Source organism: Pteropus alecto, unplaced genomic scaffold (assembly GCF_000325575.1).
Source record: "Pteropus alecto unplaced genomic scaffold, ASM32557v1 scaffold109, whole genome shotgun sequence".
Classification (NCBI taxonomy): Eukaryota; Metazoa; Chordata; class Mammalia; order Chiroptera; family Pteropodidae; genus Pteropus; species Pteropus alecto.
Window position 1 is genome coordinate 5,902,325 of NW_006494608.1, and position 20,103 is coordinate 5,922,427.

A 20,103-nucleotide genomic window follows, 5' to 3' on the forward strand; every position below is an offset into this window, starting at 1 on the left:
TTATTTTCATATTGGGGCAATGAACATTTTAAACTGTTCAATTCTAATTGTGCAACAATATATATAATATATATACACAAAATATCATACATTACTGTCTTATTTTGGCATAAAGATATGTAAATCTCTAGAAATATTATTTATTTAGAAAAAGTCAGATCTTGGCTTCTGGATTAGATTATATTTTATTGATGCAGGCACTGAGTAACTAGTGAATTACTAAGTTACATTTTAGCATTTGATTTTATGTTATTTACCTAAATGTTTTGGATTTATTTCTGATAAAATACATTGAATTGGATTAGGTTTAGTCTTAATTATTAAAAATGTGAATTACAGACTATTTTATAGAAGAACAACATATTATGTTCTCGGTACATTTGTTAGATTAAGAAGTAAGGAGTTGGCATGCTTTTCTTATTTTCATATTTCTTCATTGTGCTGAATGCATAATTAATGAAACGAAACATTTTGACATAGGCTAAGCAGTTGTAAACTATCAAGTATAGAAGTTCCTGATTGTATATATTTAAAATAAGAAGCAGTGATGAATTTAAATTATGGCACAAAATAATAAATATGAAAGCTTGTCTCAGGCTTTACGAATTTATGAAAATGTGCACTTTCTTATTTTTTCTTTACCAGTTAACTAACAACAAATAAGATAGATATAGTAGTGGGAATTGCCATTGTCCTTATTTTTAAGTTGTTTCTGAGGCTGCCCTAATATACCTCTGTTTCTCCCTATGTATATTATTCTGACAAATTCTTGGTCCTTATGAATGACAGCCTTTAAATTCATGAACTCCTAGATTTATGTCTAACAGCCATAATATTTGTGTGCTTGCTGAATACCAGGGACTGAGCTAAGCAGTTTACATGTATTATCACATTTAATCCCCATGGTAAGCCAATGAGGTGAATATCATCATTAACCCTTTCTTAGAAAAAAAAAGTTGCACAAATTATCACAGCTAGAAAGTGATAGGCCTAAGATGAATATATTTTCTTAACCACGACTCTATCACCCTTTCATAAAATGTCTTTTCATGGAGTGTTGCAGAGTGACTTCAAATCCAATTTTTGAAACTGAATTGGTAAACCCTTGGGTTTAATCCATGAAGAAGTGTCAATTCCAACATCAAATTGTGTTTGTGTTACTTACCTTATGTCTGTCCTCCACAATGGTTCTCTACTAAGAGTGGCATTACCCATCTCCCTGGAAGGATTTGAAAATCTGGAGGAGTGAGTAGAGAGTGTCTAGGGGAAACTAGCAGCACTTAGCACTCCAGTAGTAAGAGATGGTAAATGTTATGTAGTGCACAGGGTACAGGGCAACCCCTCATAGTAAAGAACTCTCCCACCCAAAATACCAACATTGCTCCTTTTCAGAAACTATGAACTGCTTATCCACAGGTTACAAATAATGAATTTCTTCCACAATAAATTGAGGATATACCTTGCCCCAGAGTTAGGGTGCATAAACCATTTATAAAATCCTATTTTTATTCCATCCCAAAAGGAATTCTTTTTGCTTTCATTGCTCCTTGTTCTTCCTTTTTTTTTTCCAAGTTTAAATGTGATTGAGCTGTTCATTTAATCTCACTTTTTGGACTAAATCTATGGCAGTTACTTTCATGACTAGGAAATAGGAAGGAGGCAGATCATATTAAAAATAATTTGTTCTTTTCCTGGCAAAAGCTATCCATCATTCAAAAAGATTCATAGAGTACAGATTTCTCTGGATGAAACTGTTTGCATGTGCTGGTCCAGGAGTTTGACAAATGTGTCTTTCTCAGAAGTCACACTTAATTGCCTTGTTCATTATAACTTTTATTCAACTGATGCAAGTGACTTGAAATTCATCATACTCCAAAGGTATGTATTATTAGTTTGAATAATTAGTCAAAAATAAAGATTGACTGTGATGTATGTATACTTACCTTCATGATAAAAATCTTTAACTTAATGCAGACTCACTCCTTGCTGATTGACAATATGTATTATGAGATATATTTTAAAGCTTTCAGTCTGATTGAATATGAACAGGTTTCATGGTCTAAATGGCTGAGAGTTCCAGTAATAGTAGTAGCTAACAGCCATTTAATCTTCTCAACAACCTAATGAGGTAGGTCCTATCACTAATTTTGTTTATACTAGCACCGAGATGATGATGATGATGGTGAGAAAAGTCCTATTTCTTGACTGCTTTTAAGTTCAGACTTTGTATCCTTCCTTAAAGAGAAGCAAAAAGATTTTTCATTATTAATGGGAAATTAGAGATCATAGTATGAACATGTAATTTAGATATAAATTATATATCTACAATAGCAAATACTGTAATATTCTGATCTAACCTACATCACATTTAAATTCCTGATATGTATTATTTAGGTAATTTTCAAGGGTCAAACCAAGATAAATGTACCCATCTTATAGAAGAATAAAATAGTAGGTTAACAACCACTTTTTGTAGCACTCTTTCTTATAGCATACACTACTACTGACAATGTTTGTGAAATGCAAGGTGATTAACAGCAATCCAAAAATCTATACAATTATCTGAGGAGAAAGGAAAGCTGTGCCATCTTATCTAATATGACATTGTATTCCTGACACACCTTGCTCCAAAATAGTATTTAATGTAGCATAACTAAATTACCTATCAAAATAATTTTAAAAAGAACTGTGAGTGCAACTAAAAATTACCCATACCTTGACCAAATTACCCATACCTTGACCAAACAGAATATTAGAGAGGAAAAACAAAAGTCACCAAGTGTTCTATGCCAAGATCCACGGTCCTTGAGACTCACTATAGAAATCTTGCAAAAGAAAGTGTTTTACTTTACATTATGTTTGTACAACTGTACCATGTTTTTTAAAATAAATGTTCTAGGTTAACAAACAGTCATTATACATTTGTGTTTGTGGTAACGTATATAAACAATCTAAAGAATTCTTAATCAGAAGTTTCTCAAGTTGAAAAAGTTAAATAAAACCAATATAACTTACACTTCTTTCTTTCGGATTTGTTCTTAAAAACACAAGTTTTTAAATAAAACTAGTAGAATTACGAACCATTTAAAATCACAATCTTTTTCTGTTTCTAAATCATTAAAGCCACATTCTTGTAAATCACAGGTGCTCTTATTTTGCTCATTTTGATGAACACATTTGGCATCAGAATACAATTAATTTGTACATATCTAAACATACCTTTGGGCATCTATTTCTGATGTCAAATTATGTGCAAAGTGTCCAGTGCTGACATTCAAACACTATAGAAGCAATGGAACTTTAGACTTTTGGTTAGTATATAACACAAATATTTATTTATATTTGCATATGGAGTATAACAAGGAAATATATGCTCAAAGGTTTTTATGAAGCTTAGATAGTATAGAATTTCATTATAGGCTTATACCATTATTATTTTTCAGCATGGGTAAGTGGCTATGTCCTGATATTCAGACACTGTCCCACATGTCTGCATTTGTGTGTGGAAAACTTCAACTCATCACAAGCATAATCATCATCTCAAAGAATAAGAGCTCCAACTCTTAATTTTCATAACCAATTACTTTTTTAAAAGTATCTTGTACGCACTGCAATTATGTGAAAATATCTGCAAAAGTCATAATTACAATTTTAAAACAAGTAGATAAAACTATTTTATGTGCTTCTTTATGAAGCATGACAGAAAAACAAAGGAAAATTCTCATTGAGCAACAAATAATTGAAATAATGTAGCTTTCTTTATTTTTATCTAATTATATTATGCCATCCCAACTCAACTAGTCATATGCTTCTTACAAATACCTCACAGTCTCTAGCACCCTGCTAGATACATTATAGGTCCTTAATAAATATTTGAATTTATTAATTGAATGATCTGTCTTATACCCTTATGGATATGGAGAAAATGAAAATGCTTTAAAAATACTTTCAGAAGCAGTTTGCTTTTAAAATCTGAAAATGTGGTCTGTTCCCTGTGCTGGTGGTAGAATCATAGCTGGGGTCTTTTTCTTCAGTGTGAGTGATACCCTTTTCAGTTAATAAAATTGTGCAGGTTACAGAGCTTGTCATTTCCTTCCACTAGTGCCTGAAATAAACATTGTTCATATCCTTTGCATGTCTTATACCTTGACAGGGACTCAAATACAATCCTGGACACAGAAGAAATATTTCTTTTGTTTGAAATGTGAGCTTTTTGCTCTTTCTGACCAGTGTTTGTTCATGCCAAAAGCATATTCCACTTCCTCATCACTGCCCCCTAACTTGTAGTCTTCCTTATTTTGTCTGATTGAGGCTTTTTATTAAGCTACCTTGTTATATAACACTAACTTATAGCTGCATACAGCATTTATATACTTTCCGAACACCTTCAAATATGCTTTTTTATTTTATTTTAACATCCATCCTGTGAGTTTGTTAAGGCCAGCATTGTTATCCCACAGGAATACATGAAAAGTACAGCACTGAAAAATCCAAAGGCTTATACGACCTCACCTTGTTAAATATGATGGCTGGAGGCAGTGGATTCCCAGCCCAGGGCTCTTTCCACTACCTTCTAAATAATAGTGGGGAGCAAGGGGTTTGGAAGCAATAAACAGGTTTGAGCATGGTGGTAGTGATTTGTATTCTTTTCCAATATTGCACGGAGTTGTATTTCTGCAAGATTTGATTTGATTTTTCTAAAATGGGAATACTGTTAAATGCCCATTTGCATCACTAACCTTAATCTGAATGAGATTTCAGTATATTAAAGAATTTGTTCTCTAAAGATTCTGTGAAGATCTGGATGTCAGAAAAATAAGACAATACTATATCCTATACACCTACGAAGTACACAAATGGAAAATGATTAGGATAGTTTTGTCCAGTTTTATATCTAGTTTCTCTAAGGTCCCTGGTCACAGCCCACATAAGGTAATAGGTTGTGTTTAAGATGGTCTTTGTCAAAATTTGAATGGGTTCAAAGTGAAGCCTTGGACAAGTTACTTCACTTCCCCGAGAGTTTCCTCCCCTGAAAAAAATGCAGAGTTGTGAGCACTAAGAATAATGGAGGTAAAGTACCTGGAATATAGTAGGTAATCAATAAATAATAGCTATTATTTTTTGTTTTCTGGGCAATTAAGGTACCGAGGGAAGTACATTAAATTCATAATTTCACCACAATATATGATTTTAAAATCAGTGTGCATTTCTCAAATACAATGTCACAGATCTAAGTTGTGCAACACTCCTTCCCTTAAATCCTTGAAAGGAATGTGGAATCATTTGATATGTCCTTTTTTATTTTTATGCATTATCTTTTATAATTCTATTCTATTATACCATATGATTCATTGCTAAATAATGTCCACTCTCGTTTACATGAAAATAATGTTACAGATCTTAGAGACAGATGCTCTTGTGGCACATGAATTATTACATTCTATGTTATTTGCTTCTAAATAATTTTAAACAATTCTCGATGCCCTTGTTTCTGAAACATTTTAAAATACAACAGTCATGAATTTATAAACTGTAAACTTTACATGTTTTATTTATGTCTAAAAACATAGTTTAAGATATTCAGCAAATTATATTTTCATTAGGTTGCAGAAGTTACTAACTGTGCAGGCCATACTATTTTAAATGAAACCAGTTAGCTGTGAAAAAATGTATCATGGGCCTTATTATTGTTACCACCTCAAATCCTGACTACAGAGTCTAGTCCCTTCCCACAAAGACTACTCTATGAAGAAATGGAAAAGAGGGAAGCACTTCAAGTTTAGTCCAGGTTATGTGGCAGGAACTTTGGCAGGCAGGGAAGGAATGGTTTCCAGAGAACACATTGATTTTTGTTGTCCTGGATATGGGGAATTAATCGTCCTCTGTAGCTGTGGAAAGAAGGTGTTCTTTGTGCTGTCTTTGTGTAGTGTGTTTTTAAACTTATTGTTTTTTTAATAGAGTATCCTCATTGTGCCTCACACTATATACTCCTCTTCCCCTTAACATACACATACCATAACCATCGTTCCTCAGCCCTATGAGTTCTCTATGCTGACATTTCATTCGTTCATTGAGTGAATATTTATTAAACACCTAATATGTGTCAGACATATTCAAAAAACTATAATGAAACAGTGAGGCAGAGTGGTGAAAACATCAAAGTACCACATTTGCATCCAAAAGAGAGTTTCTGGGCTTTTAAAGCAGTTACTCTGGGAAGAGACGCAGGTTTATCACCAAGGAGCCAAGTAAGCACACAGTGATTTGCACTGGGGCCTCTCTTTTGGAACTGTATTCCTGAGCCAGTACATGTATATATTTGTGTAGATACTATATATATGTATATGTATGTATAATAACTTCAGTTATATATATATAATTTCTGTTATATATAAAATGTAATTGTGTTATGTATAAGATACATAATTTCTGATTTAGATGTATATGTTTAATTTTATATAATTAATTTCTTTACTAATATTGTGGTGCAAATAACTGAGATTTTGGAACAAAACGAACTTGAGTTGAAATACAAAACCTTTCAGGAAGTTATTTAACCCTTCCAAGGTTCAGTTTCTTTACTTGTAAGACTGAACTAACAATGTGAGGATTTATTTATTATTTAATTAACCCAAAATGGTATCAGTGACATTGAACACCCATGTTACCTGACTAAAATCTATCTGGACATTTAGAAAAATTAAATAAGCCTCAATCATATTGTTTTTGAATCAGAGATACCTTCCATATTGCACAGACCTTTTATGCTTTACATAGAAGCATGCAGTGATGAGCAAAAGTATATCAAAGTATTCAACATTTTTGGTTTTTATTTCTGTCTTTAGGTTTTTCCATTTTAAAGTACCATGTTCTTCCAAAGAGAATCACCAAGGAGCCAAGTAAACACATAGTTTTAAAGTAAGCACATAGTTTTTGCCTCACTGATGTGAACCTCCCTTACTGTAAGCTTGAAAAACTGTGGTGTATTCTATTTGAAGATCACCTGAATGCAGAGGTCCCTCTATCCTAGGACACACATTCATAAGATACACTATCCCTAGGCCTGATAGCTACCTCAGCTCCAAGTGTCAGTGCCAAGGCCAACTAATGCCCGGAAGCCCACCAAGTACCACTGGTCAAGGGCATGACAGTAGAGAAGGGAAGAAAAAAAATAAAGGAAAAAGACCAAAGTTTTCATTTAAAAAGTATTTTTTGGGAAAGAAGTCTAGTCAAACTTTAGACAAATGATTTTAAAATCCCTCATAATTCTGTTATCTCAATAGAATTATTTTCATTTGCATAGTATCCTTCTCTTGCATGTATTTTAGAATTGCAGTAATAATGCACATATTATTTTGTGCTCCGCTGTTTTTCACTTAAAGTATAGCTTATAAGATTCTCATTTCTCAGTCTTAATTATCATTTTAAACTATAGCATGATATTTTCACATTGTATTAAATCAGAAATTGTTAAACAATTAATATAAAAGTCCTCTGATTTGAGCAAGTAGAATCAAGCAGGAAATGAAGTGATTTAATTTTTACCACCTCTTCCTATCTTAAAGCAACTTTTAGTAAATGACAGCCCAAATAAAACAACAAAAGACAACAAGAAAAACAAGAGTCCTGGACAGTCAAGCAATAAAATAATTGAGATACTGAGGGGCATAAACACATTTACCTTTAGATGTAGGTTTTGGATGAAAAAGCAGCAAGTTTTTCAAGCTAGGGAACAATAGTAGGGAGGCATTTTCTTTACCTATATCAACTTTAGTCAATTAAAAAAAAAATTTTATCGTACCAATAATCTCGCCTCTCTTCTCCCTCACCTCCCCCCAAAATAACAAAGATTTGGTTCATTCAAGTATGTATTACTAAACTAAAATTACTTCAATACAGAACTAACCTTATTATTCTAACAATATGGTTTTATACATCAGTATATCCATTATATTAGGAAATAGATTCATTTATGATCTTTCCTAACAAATGGGATGCTTGGGGAAAGACTACAATTGGAGGTCCACATCCCATATGTCTAGATATTTAAAAGTTATATGTTCTGTCTTCTTACCTGCACAAAGATACCTTCATAAAGATCTTGATGTCCCCACTTGAATTTAGAACTCTTGGAGTTCTGTGCAAGAATGTGGTAGCATAGGGAGAATAGCTCCAGACCCCAGCCTATGGCCCACACTTGGCTTAGCCATAAACCTTAGGGCCTCAAACATACTTAAGTGAACACCATAACCGACATGTCCAACTTCTTTCTACTCGCCTGTATTGGCCTTTTATCAAAAATCCAGGTTTGTTTGCTTTTGTTGCCTTTCTAGCTTTATAAGATATATTTGGCATATAATACTGTATAAGTTTAAGGTATACAATAAGATAATTTGATATACGTATATATTATAAAATGATTACCACAAGATTAGTTAACACATCCATCACTTCGCAGTTACTTTTTTCTATTGAGATTAATTGACATATAACATATTAGTTTCATGTATACAACATAATGATTTTTTTGTGTATTATGAAATGATCGCTATAATAAGTCTAGTTAACATTCATCACCAAGCATAGTTACAATTTTTTTCTTGTAATGAGAACTTTTTTCCTCCTTCTTAAATAAATCCCTTTAACATTTCTTGTAAAACTGGTTTGGTAGTGATGAACTCCTTCAGCTTTTTCTTGTCTAGGAAGCTCTTTATCTGTACTTTGTTTCTAAATGATAGCTTTGCTAGGTAAAATAGTCTTGATTTTATGTCCTTGCTTTTCATCACTTCGAATATTTCATTCCAAGCCCTTTTTTCCTGCATAGTTTCTTTTGAGAAACAGCTGATAGTCTTATGGGATTTCCTTTGTAGGGAACTACTTTTATCATGCTGCTTTTAAGATTCTCTCTTTAACCTTTGGCATTTTAATTATCATCTATCTTGGTGTTCATCTTGTTTGGGACTCTCGGCACTTGCTGGACTTGTATGCCTATGTCCTTCACCATGTGAGGGAAATTTTCCATCATTATTTCTTCAAATAGGTTTCAATTCCTTGCTCTCTCTTTTTCTGGTATTCCTATGATGCAATCGTTATTACATTTGATCATTATTACATTTGATGTTGTCCCAGAGGTCACTTAAACTATCTTCATTTTTTAAATTCTTCTTTCTTTTGGTGTGATGATTGATTTCCACTACCTTGTCTTCCAAATCACTGATTCGATTCTCTGCTTCATCTAATCAGTTGTTGAGTCCACCTAATGTATTCTTTATTTTAGTTATTGTATTCTTCATTTGTGACTGATCCTTTTTTATGATTTATATCTCTTTGAGTAAGTTCTTACTGAGTTTATCTATTCTTCCCTTAAGTTCATTGAGCATTCTTATAACCAGTGTTTTGAACTCTGTGTCTGGTAGATTGCTTGCCTCCTTTTCATTTAGTTCTTTTTTCTGGAGTTTTGTTTTATTTTTTCATTTGAGACATGTTTCTTTGTCTCCTCATTTTGGCTGCCTTCCTGTGCTTGTCTCTATGTATTAGGTAGATCTGCTATGTCTCTTAGTTTTGGCAAGGTAGCTCTATGTAGAAGGTGTCTTGCAGGGCCCAGTGGCACAGTCTTCACGGTCATCTGAACAGGGTGCTCTAGGTAGTTCCCCTGTGTAGGTTGTGTGTACCCTCCTGTTATAGTTGAGTCTTGTTTGCTGTTGACACATCATTTGGTAGGATTGACCCTCAGGCTCACTGGCCATGACTATTGCAGATGAGCTGTTGTGTGGGACCTGATATCCCCAGAGCAGGAGCTTTAGGGGGGGCTCTGGTGCCTGCTAAGTCCACCCTTTGAGTGTGTTATTTGTAGAGCCAATTCGTTAGTGTGCTGGTGTGTTCTGAAGCCAGATATGTTGGTTCTAGGGCCCCTTGGGAGGGGCTCTAATGAAGGCCAGAGTTAGCCACTGCATGTGCTTAACCCAGAGCCATCTATTGGGAGCTACAAAGTGATCAGTAGTTGGTAGCTCTCTATGCTGGGCTTAGAGGTGCCTGGGAGAGACTGTGCCATGAACCAAGGCTGGCTGCCACTAGTGCTGGGTTTAGAGCCAACTTAACAAGAAGTACAGTGCACACTGAGGCTAGCCCCTGATTTTGGGTGGTTCGTGGACCTTTGAGAGATATTAGGAAAGTCTGCATGACAGGCCAAGTCTTGCTGCTTTTGAGGAACAGCCATTGAAAGAGTTTGGGGCCCATGCATCAGTTGGGTGGGTTGTGGTCTCAGGCAATTACTGTGGTGGGGTGAATGGTGTTAGGCAGGTTGATAGAGACACAGATTTGGTGGCCACCTGCACCTTCTAGCTGTGCAGGAGAAAGACTCAACAAAGGAACAGTGGCGTCTGCCAGTACTTCTGTCTGGAAGAAAGCTACCTCTCTGGCCCTGAAACCAGACAATTCAGGTTTTTCCCCATATGTCCCAGAAGCCAGACAATTCAGTTTTTTCTCATATGTCACTGGTGCTTTTCAAGCTGCCATCCCTTCGATGGAGCTTGGGGTGAGTGTTTGTGAGCAAGTGAGTCTGTGGGCCCTTCAAGAGGATGCCTGGGTCTACAGCAGCCCTCTGTCTCACCTGGAGGGAATCCCCATTGATTTTCACAGCCAGATGTTGTGGACACTCCTCTTCCCAGCACTGGGCTCTGAGCTGGGGTCAACAGTGTGAGGCTAAGACACCTTGTGCCTCAAAGGGGACCTCCACAGCTGAGATAGCCCTCTCAATTCTTAACTGTCACAAATGGGTGTGGGATCAGCCCCTTTCACATCTTTGTCCCTCCTACCAGTCTCTGTGTGACTTCTTCTTTATATCCTTAGTTATAGGAGTTCTGTAAAAAAAAGGTTCTCAAGGGTAGTGGTACTATAGTTTAGTTGTAATTTTGATGTGGTCATGGGAGGAAGTAAGAACAGCGTTTACCTACTCTTCCATCTTGACTGGAGGAAAACTTTTAAGGTCTACTTTCTTCAGGCCTCTAGTTTTGCACACCAGCAGAGCAGTCCTCTCTTAGGAGCATGAGGATGAGTCCTTTCCAAGTCCTGATGGGATTTGGTGATGCTAGGTACTCAGATGTGGTACCCAGGGTGGCATGGTCTCCTGGTGAACCAGAGCAGGGCTTTCTAAAGTACAAGGCCCAGGGTAGGGCAGTACTAGACTTGTTTGTGTCCTATGGATATCTGAAATTTCAAAATATTGGAAGACCTTAAAGTAAAACTTAAATCGAGGCTTAAAAGAAAATATAAGTGGAAATACAATGTCAGTGTCTATTAACACTTTTGTTGTTCTTTTAAAAATGCAACATAAAAACAAATAAGAGAGTCTCTGAGTCAAACATTTATTTTTTCTGAAGCCATTTCTTTTCTTTCCTCCACAGTGAATTCATCCTCACTGTACCTCTCATCTGTTTCCTCTTAAGCCAGAAATGAAGGACACCTAGCAAGAGTGTTTCTCAGCATCTCTGTTTTCTGGAACAACCCTTTTTTGTCCCTGATGACCCCACCTGCAATGGCTGATTGGCACATTGACCTTGGCTAGTCTGAAATCCATTCAGCAGAACCTTCATACATTCTTGTTGATAGAAACTGTTGGAACAGATGGAGGAGTTGGCTAAAAGGAACATGCTTATTATCACTGAAAATGTTCCTCTTCTTTCCAGCTTGGCTCCCCAAGCTGGGGGTGAACAGGAGATCCTAGACTCAAAGAAATCCACATATGGCAGCTGCTAAGGTCATATTTTCCTCCAAGTGCTTGAGCATTACGTTCTTTAGATAGGTGTAGGGATAATGTGTTGCTAAGCATCAGGCAAGGACTGCATTGAAAATTTCTGGTTTCTGTTTGACACATACCCAAGTGGCACCACACAGACACACAGAATTTATTTACACATAGAACACTTATTTATTTCCCAGTTTCTGTGAGTTGGGAAACTGAGCACAGATGAGCTGGGTGCTCTGGCTTAGGGTCTCTCACAAGGCTACAGTCAGGGAGTAGAGTCATCTCAAGGCTTAACTATGGCGTAATCTGCTTCCAAGCTCATTCAGATAGCTGATGCAAGATTCAGCTCTTCATGGACTGTTGGACTTGAGGGCCATTGGCCCAAGGAATCCTTCAGTTCCTTGCCATGTGGGTCTCTCCATAGGGCAGCTTACAGCACGACTGCTTGCTTCGTGCAGGCCTGCAAAGGGGAGTCGGCTGGCAAGACAGAAGCTACAGTCTAATGTGAAAATATCAGAAGTGATATCCCACTACTCTTGCCATATTATGTTCATTAGAAGTGAGTCACTAGCTCTGGTCTACACTCAAAGGGGAGGGGATTACACAAGGGCATGAATACGAGGAGGAAGGGATCACTGGGAGCCATCTTGTTATGTCTACCATAACAGCTATGCCTTTTGACAATACTGGATTATGATATCCTTTCAAATAGAAGGGCTTTAAAAACTACTAACTCCACCACATCCCTGTCAGAAACCTGCTGCACATTGCCAGCCATAGAACATTATCTTAAGACAGTGATGCCAATGACTTATGTCACTCTTGTAGCAAACAACCTTGTTACACTACTATAGAACTTTTTTTTTTACTGCTCCACTCTTTCTTACCTAGAGTTCAGCCAGCTTTCATCTGAGTTTTACTACAGTAGTCAAAGAAATGCTCTTGGTTACCACTAAAATCATAAAATGACACAGCTAAAAAAAAATTTTCATTCTCATGTAGCCCAACTCCTTCATTTCACAGTGTGGAAACAGACTGAGAGAGGAAATAACTTGCTCTTGGACACACAGCTTGGTACTAGCCTGGCTGGGTGAGTCTACGTTAGGTTTTGGTGAACTTAACGTTGGTTTTGGGACAGGGCCAATTGCACTGCCTCTCTTGGGTGGCCTGAAGCATGGATGAAGATTAAGAAAACTAAGATGGAAAATAAGATCAGGAAGAAAAAAGTGAAAGAGGAAAAGAGGAAAGGGAAAAGTCAGAGAAAGAAACAAATAGGACTATAAAAGAAGAGGAAAGGAGAAAGGCTAAAAAACATATTCACAGTAGGTACCACTGGAGGGCTCCAAACTTTCTGATATAGCTGCTTTAATGCAATGACATTCCGATGTATCCATCAAAATACATACATTTATTGAAAGGCAGCACAGTGCAATGGTTAAGACTGTGGGCTCTGGAGCCAGAATGCCCAGGCTTGATTCCCAGCCTTGCCACTAGGTCATGTGACCTCTGCAAGCTACTGAATCCCTCTTGTTTTCTGAAATGGGAATGATACTAGTACACACTGAATGGGATTGCTGTGGGATTAAATGAGTTAACTAATGTTAAGTGCTTGCAAGAGTGCTGGGCACATAGAAAATTCTATTATCAAGTGATGGGGAAAACAGACTAATGTTATTTTCAGTCTTAACCTGTGTTTGAAGAGGTAATGAAGCTTGGGATAGAGGACAAGGTAAGGCTTAGGGATAGAATAAGAGGTGGCAGTTAAGGTAAGGTGTGTTGTGCATATCACCAGCAATATGCAGTCAAATCAGAATGCCTCATGCATAATCAAACAAATCAAATAGATAGTCCTTTTGCCCACTCAGGCATCCTTCTAATCTTTTTCCAGACCATTCCTCTTTCACTTCATGCTCTCTTCTTTTCAGCTCCTCATGCAGCAGGTGTTTGATTTTTCCTGTCACTCATCCTCTCAGGAGATTAACCCTCAGCAATGCAGAGCTGTAATGCAATTAGAACTATATAATAATGTTATAATATTATAAGTATGATGTGGTATCAAAATTACTTAATTTTATTTTTTGGTGCCGTCACTGTGGTTCCATTTCCTCCAGAGCTTTTTCCTTCTTCTTTGTTCTTTCTATTGAGGTATATATTCATTTGACAAACGTATGATAAAACAATTGCTTTTCAAACTAGAATTTGCTGAGTACCTATTGTATCGCAGACTCTGCAGTGTTTTAAATTGACCCTTACAAAAACTCTGTGTATTAAATATTGCTATTCTACTTGTAGACATAAGGAAAACTATACCTAGAGAAGTTGTCACTTGCCTGAGATTCCTCCATGTCCCCATTCCTTTAACAACACCTAGTGCTTCTGTATTCTATTCAGTCTCCAAGGCACAGGACTGACCTGGACTTCACTAGGCTCCATGCACCAGGGCTGGTGCCTGAAGAGAAAGAACCATTCTAAGCAGAAGTTGGAGTTTTGTTTAAGGATGGTCTTTATGAAGTAACACTGGGGAACACAAGCAGTGCTACTTCAATGCTACTTCAATGCCCAGGGGAAAACTGCTGCACAGAACTAGGGCAAGAACTGAGGAGAGCAGAGTGCCATTTTCCTACTCCACAAATTTGCCATGTGGGTGCCTCGGAAAGGAAATCAGTCTCACAGTGGCTAGGTGAAGGGGCACCCTTGGGGTACCAGAGCACAGAGCTGAAGAACATGTAGGACAGCCCCAGGCAATTACTGGGGTGAGGAGGAAATTGAAGGGTCTGAACTCTTTTACACAGGTGGGAATGATGAGGCAGTGAGAGTTGAATAATTATGCTTATCTGTGGCTCTATCTGTGTTGGTGGGAAATGTGATCACACAAAAATGAATAAGAAATGGTCCTCAAAGAAGAGAAATTTTGTGAAATCGGACATGCAAACATAATTAAAATGTGACAAGTACTATTAGAGTAAAATACACAGAGACTCAGAAAAGACTTTGCAGAGGAGATAATGACTGAGCAAGGCTCTAAAAGATGAACAAGAGTTTGCCAGATGAAAAAAGGTGGGGGATTATTCTAGATAGGAGGAATTTCACATATAGGGATTTAGTGTTATGAAAAAATTTTTTTCCTGGAGGGTGAGGAATTAAGTTAGGGACATATTGTGAAGGAACATTCCAGAAGATCTGGAATTTATTTTATAGGCAACAGAAAACCAGCCCAGACTTTTAAGTAAGGGTATTATGGAATCACATTCTTTTCTTTCTTTCTTTTTTTTTTTTAGAAGGGCAATTCAGAGGGAAATTTGGACAATTAATTGAGAGACTAAAGGTACCCAGGTGGTAAGGGGTAAGGACTAGGATCAGAAGACTGAAGGAATTTAGGAAAAGCTGCCAAGACCCGTAGCCAGACATCATAATACTATTTCAGAAACTGTGGTTTCAGGAACAGGAGGTTCTGTATGACAGGAGCATATTTGGTGGTGGGAGGAGGAAAGGATGGCATCAGCAGGAGAAAGAAAAGAAGGCTGTTCACTTGCATGCATGGTGCTGTGGTTTGAAGTGGCAAGTTGAAATCGAAGTTAGAGCAGAGTTGTCAGGGCCTTGAAGGACCAGGACCTGAGCCTTTTTTATTCTTGAACCCCACCCTAGCACTGGGGCCTGGAGCCTGGAATTGGGAAGAGGGGACGATGGGCTCCACAAATGTTTTTTTGAATTAAACTAGAGAACTGAAGGGAGTCTCCAGCTGAGTGAGAGTTGGAGCCTGCAGTAAAGTCAAATGGTCAAGTCGGTGACAGCTGGCTGCTGGAAGGAACCACTGGGTGAGCAGGATGCAGACCAGAGTAGATTACTGAGGACCATCAAAGATACAGTGGAGAGAGGGTTCTGGAGCCTGAACTATGTTGCCCACAGTGTGTTTGCTAAAATACTACCCGTTTAGAAAATCTTAACTCTCTTTTTACATTGCAGTTTAATTCCCTATAATGCTCCCAAATCGGAAAATAAGCAAATTTGAACTAACTCTGTTCTCTGGGACCAGAAGACCCAATTCCTACAGCGAATAGACAGCATCCACCTTACACTGATGGCTCCCTTTTGGGCAGCTGTTCCGAAAGAACACTTGCCAAAAAAAAAAAAAGAAGAAGATAATAATAAAATAAAAACGAGAACGAGAACACACCTATCTCAATCATCCCAACCGGCGAGTTTCGAAGAAATTGAATGTTTAAAAAAAAAAAAAGAAAGATCACAGACATAGCTCAGAAACCTAAACCATGAGAGCGGCATTTAAAAACCACCCACTTTCTGGAACATCTTTTGTAGCCAAATCCCAACCACCCTCGTCCCCGGAACCCTTCCGCCCTCCATCCCCCTACCCGACAACCACCACCTAACACTCTTGCAGGATGATGTTGCTCGATGGTGACGTGACCGCTCAGGTAAAGGGGCCACCCAGCCCCCCGAGGCGCTGGCGGCCGCAGCCCATTCGCTGCCGCCTCCTCAGCGGGAATGGGAGGGGCTGGCCCTGAGGGGAAGGGGCGGGGTAGGCGGGAGTGCGGGATCCGGGAGGAGGGAGAGCAGGCGCGGGGCGGGGGCGCGCTGGCGCTTGATCAGCCCTGCTTCGCCCAGGTCACCCGCTAACGCGCGCCGCAGTCGGAGCTTCAGACGCGCGGGCTCAGGGACGGCGCAGGGCTGCCAGAGGCGACAGCTTCGTCACGAACGAATATTTGCGTTCCGGGCTCCCGGCCCGCCGAGCCGGGGCTGAGTGGTGGGCACCGCCTAAGAACGTGAGTAGCTCGGTGCGCGTCTGGCGGTGATACTCGGTCCTGCTCGGGTTCGACAACTGGAGAGGAGGAGGGCGCGGGGGACCGATGAGTTGTCACCCGGAAACTGGCCCTGGATTCAGCCTAGCGCTCTCGCGGCTGGCAGCGCCGCGCCGGCCCTCCCTGCGGCAAGGCTAGCCTTGTCGCCAACTCCCTGCTTCTCCCTCAGGCCTCCGACCCCACCACGGGCGCTCGCTTGCGGGCACAGCTGAAGTACTACAGTCCAGGCTGGCGCGGGCGGACGCACACCACCTCCTCCGGTCTGTGGCCAACTTCTGCCTCCATACCTCATGCGTTCCGGAAAGCCCTGCCTGTCGGTCCCTCTGTGGGTAATTGGGCCTGGAGAGGCTACTGGGCAGGATTTGTCCCGCGTGGACACCCGGAGCCGAGGGTCACGCCCCAGTGCGGACAGGCCGGGGAGCGCAGGGGCCGGCCGGGCGCGCTCGGGCGTGTGCGCGTGCCAGTTCCCGCAGACACATCTGGGCGTGGGCTTTGTTTGGATGTGCTCACACCTGCGCTTCTCGCCAGAGTTCAGGGGCGAGCCGATCTCTGTTCTCACCGCCCTAGACAGAACTAGGGGAGTCAAGGGGAACGGGAGAGACCCCCAAGGCAACAGGGTGAGGGCTTTTCCGGGGCTTTGTGGCCCTACAGGTGCGGGCTGCGGGGATCCTGGCGCCCCGCCCCGCCTCTGTGGGCTGGGACTTGTTGGGGCTGACAGCCCGGGCTTGGGCGGACTGAGTAGAGCCCCTTCTCTGCCCAGGCTCCCAGAGGGGTATCTGGCAACAGCTTCGCCCGAGGAGGCTGTGTTGAGCCAGGAATGACTGCCGGCTCTGGAGCATCCATCTCGCGGAACGCCATCTGCTCCAGGCGCCGCTCCGGGCCCCTCCACGCGGTGCGAGTGGGCGCCTCAGCGCGACGGTCCCCGGGGGATCGCCGGCTTATCCATTCGCGGTTCGCATCTGCCAGGGCGCAGAGGGTGTGAGCCAGGGAGTCATTTCTCCCAGAGCGGTGTGCACCGAGCAGCAAGCACCGCGGGAGGGTTCCCTGGGCCTGAAGGGCTGGAGAACAAGACACTTTCCTTCCCTCCGGATAGTCTCCCAGCCCACCCAGCTCCCTGCCCGTGGCCGCATCTTCCTCTGCACGCTCGGGACCGCCTCTGCTCAGGCGAGGGCTCAGAGAGAGGGTGCCAAGCGCTTGCGTCTCTTTCCCACTCCGCCACTTTCCTGCCTTTTCGCACCAGCAGCTTCAGCCCGAGGCTACATCCGGCATGGAGCTGTCTGTTCTAAGAGGGAAGCGTTCTTTTCCTGCTTGATCGCGCCTGGTCAGCGCGCAGAGGTGCGGTGCCAAGGCTCAGGGCCCTTCTTTGCCTAAGTAGAGATGGAGGTGAATGTTATGGGGCAGGAGGCATTTGTGCTGCATCAGGAGCTCCCCCTGGGGCTATCTTGGGAAGGAATACAGTAGCCACTGAACACAAACCTAGGGAGGCTGGACTGCTTTGGCTAAGGCTGCTTTATGCTAACCCTGTCCTGTTATTGAAATATTGTAATGAGCTCACGAATAAACGAGACCTTCCAGAAGTACTAAAATGAGTTTGGACAATTGAATACTTCTACTTTAATGGTAATGATAGCATTTTTTGAAGCGCTTCAGATGTGCTGGGCGCTGTGCATCTTACATGCATCATCTCATTTAATTTCCGCAACAATCCTATTTTAAAAATTGAGAGATGAAGGCTTAGAGAAGTCAAGTAACTTTTCCAAGGCCACATAGCTAGGAAGAGGGGAGCTAGAATTAGCTTTTTGCCCCTAGGCTTTGCCATCCAAAACTGAAAATCTGGCTTTTTTGGAAGATTATCATTAGTTTAAGGGACGCCTGAGACAACTAAGTGTTCAGAATCAGGGACATATAAGCCCATTTGAATTTTGACCCCTGCAGACTTCATCATGGCAGGCAATATAGTAATTCAGGGAACTGTATTAAGGAATAGTCTTTTATTGTCTTGTATTGCCCTTGAATTTCTTTACAGGTTCCTTTATTCCTGTTAGCTTGGCTGTTAACTGACAGTCCAACCAGTTACAGTTACTGGACTGTTCTTAGGGACCAGAGCCCCCCTGTGATCACTGAGAAGCTGAGAGGTTCCTGGCACATTTTAATTTTTGAGAAAACTTTTTTTCGTTTTTGTTTTTTTTTTAAGGAAAGGAAAATGTTTCCATTTGGCAAACATTTCTATTTCGGGCTCCCAGACGTGAATCTGTTATGTAGATTCTTTTGACTGCAGAAGATTTGCTCTGTAAATTGGATGTTGAATGTGAATAGGACTCTAAGTATAAAATCTTAGGAAAGCATTCTGTATCCTAAATATATAAGACTGTGTGGCGCGTTTACAAAAATATTCCATGTTAATTAGTAGAAACAAGAATTTGAACTTAAATGAAATAAGCTATTCCTAGAATAGTTTTCAGAATGATTATAATTGACTAATTGGAAAAATGAGTTCCAAATCTTACTAACTCCTGGTCTTCTTTCATTCTGTTTTTACTTTATTATAAAAGAAAGTTGTTAAACATTTCACATAATCCAGGAATTTTAGAAGTGTAAGAGAACACTATCTAAACCTTTGGGTTTCAAAATGAATACAGTGAAGCTCTGAGAGGTTACCCAGCCCTCTAATGCAGGGTAGTGATGAGGTCTTTGGACTGTAGGCCATTGCCCTTACATCATATCATTTTTTTGTTATTGAATCAGTGACAGTAAGTAAAAACCAAGTCATGTTTGGAAATGGTACTTCCTGTGAGGCCAATGCAACAACGGCAATGATAGTTGGGTATGAGTGCTTCAGAAGCATGAGAGGGTAGTGAGGATGTATATACCTGTGCTGTAGAAAATTTTCTTAAGAATCAAATAGAATATGCAGATATTATATTGTTGAAGTACAGTGGAGCTATTTAATGGAACCCCACAAGAAGCTTTTCTGGTAAAGAGAGAACATTCATTCATCACAATTTACTGAGTGTATGGCATACTGTTCTAGGCACTGGGGATACAGTGGTGAGCAAAACACAGTTCCTGCTCTCTTGAAGGTTAATACTGATTTTATACTACACACTTCCACATACACAGATTTTTTTCCCCCCATACCGTATATGTACAGCTTGATGAACTTGCACAAACTGAACATACCAAACTCGTGCTCAGATCAAGGAACAGAACATGATGAATATTGAAGAAAGCCCTCTTGTGGCTCTTACCAGTCATTACTCACCCTAAGGGTAACTGAGACACCCATGCATTTTTCTTGCTATTCTCACCATGAAATCATAAAGTCTTTATCTTAGTCATCTCAGGCTGCCATAACAAAATACCATAGACTGGATGGATTAAAGAACAGACATTTATTTTCTAACAGTTGTAGAGTCTGGAAGTCAGAGATCAGGGTGCCAGCATCATCGGGTTCTGGTGAGCTCTCTTCCCTGCTTGCAGACTGCTTATCTTCTCCCTGTGCATTCATATATTCTTTCCTTGGAGATCTCTTTAAGGAGATCT

General features: G+C 40.0%; 1 protein-coding gene across 17 annotated transcripts in view; it reads left to right on the top strand.

Moving 5' to 3' along the window:
• Positions 1-16,301: 16,301 nt before the first annotated feature.
• The window catches only part of NRCAM (neuronal cell adhesion molecule), a 259,076-nt gene continuing 255,274 nt past the window's right edge, over positions 16,302-20,103 (top strand). For all 17 annotated transcript variants that reach the window (XM_025041894.1, XM_025041901.1, XM_025041903.1 and 14 more), the window contains exon 1: positions 16,302-16,524. The gene's annotated coding sequence lies outside the window, so the exon portion shown is untranslated. The remainder of the gene's footprint in view (positions 16,525-20,103) is intronic.